A 5,098-nucleotide genomic window follows, 5' to 3' on the forward strand; every position below is an offset into this window, starting at 1 on the left:
GTATGACTCTGGCAGACCTTGTCCCTCTCTCATTCCCTCTGCCTTGCTAAAACCTTAGATTACATTCCTTTCTTTGGCCAATTCCTTCTCCTGAGGCTGTCTACCAAGGTCCAGCTTTCAAAGTATTGAAATCCAGCAATCAAAAGCCCCCTTTGGTTCACCTAATTTACATGCCTAATTAACATTAAACACCTCATCATAACACAGTGTTTCCCCTTATACCTTTATAAACTGCCATTTGCCTATGTGCCACATTTGTCTCCTCTCTATCCAGAAGCAGTCCTTTGTCCCTCTTGGACAAATACTCCTCCCGCCTCTCCCTTGTTCCCTTCTCCTCCCCTTTCCTCTATCTCCTGTGTTTGTCTCATATTCTCTGCCCTTTGTGCCTCTGGCATAAATAGATCTCCTTTGTGCTGAGAACTTGGCCTTGGGGATCCTGAGCTGACACTTTTCTTTTCTGATCCCACTGCCTTGTAGCTCATGATGGGTGCCTTTTGACCCAGTTAGGGACAACCACTTGACCAAGAATACTCTGTAAGCCAGTAGCCAGGGTCACAGCAAGACCCTCCATGTATTCAAGGAACAGGCCTCAGCTCTACAGCTCTGAGTCAGAGGGTCTGGGCCTGACTCCACAGTCTTCCCACTATACAGCTCATTCCTCAGATTCTTTTTTCTTTCCTCATCAGTGGGATGCAAACTAGAACGGCTGCTCCTAGACAGGGATGCATTTAGACATAATTCAGATCAGTAAGTGATGTGTTTGTGCAAAATAAATGCTAGTTATTACGATTTATTCTTATTTCATCTTTGGAAGCAAGCTATAGGATTCAAAGAAAAAGAGGTATTTCTTTAATACCCACCCACAAATCTTTTATTATAAATAAGCTAAGAAAGAGCCATAAAGGTTGTTCAATCATGCATGAATGAATCTATTCAAAATATTTATTTATTAAGTTCTCACTATGGTAGAAGGTATTATTTGAGATGAAAAGGAATTGTGAAGTGAGGTCCCTGCCCTCAAGTTCAGGTTACCTGTTGCAGGGGCACATAAGTTTCAGAGAATCGGGTGTGGGGGCTGGGGCCACAGGGAGGTATCAGTTGCTTTACTTTTTGCTACCTAAGTGGGGAAACTGAGCCTGACGTGGGACGTTAGGAGCTGAAATTAGCACCCACTCATTTCTGCCCATAATTATGACCAGCCAGCATCCCCAGGATTCACAGTGTGATTTAACGACTAGCTAGAGCCCCTGGGGTGAACAGTGTGATTGTGTCCATCCCCTTGATATCCCCTGAAAGATCCCTGCAGAGGCCTGGAGAGAGCTTTTCATTCTGTTCCTTCCAGAGAGAGCAGAAAGGGCTCCTATCTCCCAGGATTCTCTGAAAGTTTTGTTGGTTTTCTGAGACCAGGTCTCTCTGTGTGTCCCAGGTTGGCCTCTGACTTCTCATTCCCCAACTTTCATTCCCCAAATTTACAGATTATAGGTGAGCATCACCATTCTCTGCAAAAAAAAAAAAAAAAAAAAAAAAAGGAAACTTTTATTTTTATTTCGACGTGTGTGTGTGTGTGTGTGTGTGTGTGTGTGTGTGTGTGTGTGTGTGGTGCCACATGGATGTAGGTACCCACAGAAGCCAGAAGAAGCTATTGGCTCGCTTGAAGTGGTAGTTGTAAGCTGCTGGACATGGGTGGTAGGAACTAAAATCCTTTGGGGGAACGGACCTCCGTTCATCTTGAATATTAGCAAATGGTCTTAACCACTGAGCCATCTCCCCAACCCTATCCTCTGAAATTTTATGAGTTCATCTGAGGTAGGAATGAGGCAAGGTGCAGGCAAGTGGGTACTCCTTAATGGACGGAGGTCTTACTTTATAGACATCTCTAAGTGCTTCCCAGCTCTTCTTTGCTCATGTGTCCTGTCCCAGTTGCCAGCCCTTCCCCCACCTTGCAGAATGTGGTGGGTCTCTGGGCTTAGTTATCCGAGGTGGTGCTTGCCATGTGGTTATAGTGCATGCTTTACTCTCTTAAAGGGGGCATGGTCTAGAAACAAAGCACTCTCAGAGGGTCCGGGTGAGACCCACTCCCTGAAGAAACTGTTTAGAAATACCTACCTGTTTCTTCCCCAGCCAGACATCACTTAGCTGACAGTTTGGGGTGCTTAGGTCTTTCTTGGAGACCAAACTAGTAATTTCTCCACAGTGTGGCAAGCAGGAAGTCCAATTTGTTCACAGGTAAATTTTCAGAGGCTGGGCAGAAGAAGAGCCATGGGGGACTGGGGTAGATAGGGTGCTGGGCTACTCCCTCAAGTTCACAGTGCTTCTCTGGGGGACCCTCCTGGGATCTCCCCATCCCCGCCTTGGGGCCAGTGTCTGGGGTCCTTCTGAAATGGCACAGAGCTGACTTCGGAGTCAGCTTGACTGTGAAGCCAAGCTTGGCTCCCTGTGTTGTTTTTGGGCAATTACCCTGGAAGTCCTTCCTGTAATTAACCCCAGCTTCACGGACATTGCTTTTTGAGCATGGGTCCTCTCCTAAACACGCCTCTCTGCCATTATTTCCTGGGAAGATGAGTCCCAGAAGGAGCTGCCTCAACTCAGTATCCAGCTTTTGTCTCCCAGAGATAGATGAGGCTGTTACTAGGGATATTACAAACCAGACACTTCTAACCCCTTCAACTTCTTCTTTTTTTTAAAGTAACATTTTCTTCCTTTGCCCTTTATAATTCTTCCTCTCTCTCCCGTTCTTTCATGTATTCAGGACGTAATAGAAGCGGCATCAAAGCCCAGAGCCCTGCCGAATCCTCCTCCCCTGGAGCAAGTGTGCCCTTGTCCTGTCTGATCATTGACTCATAACCACAGAGATTTGCAGGCCTAGTTAGGAGGGGAAGGCTGAATAAGCAGAGGACCACGGTCTGCAGCCCCCAGGAGACAAAAGTGGAGGATTTGTTGAACAGGACCGCCCCCCCCCCCCCCCACCTTTGGAGATAATTGTTCAGAATAGGCTGAACTGACCCGGTTCCAGGAAAAAAGGGGTGAGGGGAGGGGAAGCAAGCCTGCTGCCCCCACTCTATCCACTGATGATGCCAGTGAAGTGAGACTCATCTGGTCTGGTTCCAGAATCCCCAGGCCAGGCAGTGTCCATTGCTACCTACACCACCATGACTTGCTGTCCATCTTTGATTCCTCTGTCACGGAACATGCAAGAACATGCATACGTTAGATCCCTGCCACACGTTGGGCCTCGAGTGGGCAAGTGACAGCCAACGGCTTCAACACTGTGGAACTTAATGTCCTTGTCTTTGAAGACAGACTGTGGGCCAAAGACAGTTTGGCGCTTGCCCACCACCCAGGCCCCCCTCCCCTCTGCCTCCATTATGGATGAATGGGGACCACATCTGTTTCTTTTCTTACTGAGAAGTAAAAGGCTAAGACCCTAAAATGGGGACAGGCCAGTACACACCTGGGTGGTCTTTAAATCAGAAAATGTGTTCTCTCTCTCTCTCTCTCTCTTTCTCGCCAGAGTTCCTTATCTGGGCCTGTGTTCTTAATACTTTTCATTCTCTTTGCCCCTGTCTTTGGAGAGTTAACATGAGTTAGGAAGAGCTCTCGATGGATACATTGCTCTGTTCTCCTCTTGGGTGCAGGCTTTCTCTGCCGACCATGCTTCCAACACTGGAATCCTCACTAGGACAACCAAGCATGTTCCGGGGCTCTAGCTTGCATAGGCTCTTGGGAAAGATGCTGTCATTTCAATTGCGGCATCAATGTACAGCTTAAAATTAAACTGTTCATCTGGGGGTTTGGGGCCATCTTTTCCCATAAGCCCAGTATCAGAGTGTGTGGCTTGAATATCTATTGCATAGACTCATAGTTGCTATATGTACTAAATTCTGCCTCAGTGGTCTCATCTGTGGGGATGGTGTAAATTCTACATCACTGGGTTACCATGGATCATTATAGAGGCAAGGGCATTATGTCTGGGTAGGTGACAGCCTGTGATAGTCTCTCCTTGCCTTCTTGGCCCACATGGAATCTTCCTCAGAGAACTCTTTCGCCTTATTGAGCAGCCTGGCAACCAGCGATTCCACAGCACTCCCCTTATACAATGTACCAGGCCACTACTTTCCTAGAGTCTGGAGGCTCCAGGGAAGAAGAAATGTGCCCCAAACTGGGCTCGGAGACCAAGTTATACTAAAACGTATTTGCTGGTTATCTGAAACTGAAATTTAGTTAGGCACCCAGTATTTTTAGCCTGGGTATTTCCATATGCAGTGATTGTGTGGCTGCCATGTATCCCTGGAGTGGACAGAGGACAGTTGGGCTCTATTTGGAAATACTCAGAAGCTCCACAGAGATTGGGGTTTCAGCAGAAACTCAAGGAGCCCCGTTTCTCATAAAGATAGGGAAGGAGCCATTAGCAACGCAGTGGGCAAGAGACAGGAAAAGCCCTCTGGGAGGCTCTGGGAGTTTCTAAGACTAGGATGTCTATGTGACACAGAGGTGAAGAGGGGGAGGAAAAGGAAGGCAGAGGCAGAGCGAGAGAAGCAGAAAAACGAGCCGGGACAGCAGCAGCTGTAGGACCCGTCCAGTTCTGAAGTCTGCCCGGCTGTCCTGGGGGTGTAAAGTGCGAGCGGAGAGCATATGTGCCTTCCATCTGCGGTGAGCACAGACAGTGTTTAGCTAGATGGCCACACTGCGTGGTGTATTCACAGATGCCCTCCATATTTCTTTTGCTTTGTTAACTTTCAAACTACTGAAAGTTCACCCCCCCCCCCCCCAATAAGCGAGATCCCATGGGGGTGGGACCAAATTCAGGGCTAGCTGGTGTGGCTGTGTTTTTTTTTTTTTTTTTTTTTTTAACTTACCAAGGGAACCATGTACACAGCCAGACTAGGATTTTGTGATTGTATTTGAAGGTCAGTTGGCAAGAATTAATTATTTTCGCTGCTTAAAAATTGCTGTCTTAGTGTTCACTTTATAGAGGACACTTCTCATTGAGCCAGATTGTCATCTGCTGGCTGTGACACCACAGAGGATAGATCTAGTGAAAAAACTCTCTGTGTGTGTGTGTGTGTGTGTGTGTGTGTGTGTGTTTCTTTTTTTTTTT

This window comes from Onychomys torridus, chromosome 5, assembly GCF_903995425.1.
Source record: "Onychomys torridus chromosome 5, mOncTor1.1, whole genome shotgun sequence".
NCBI lineage: Eukaryota > Metazoa > Chordata > Mammalia > Rodentia > Cricetidae > Onychomys > Onychomys torridus.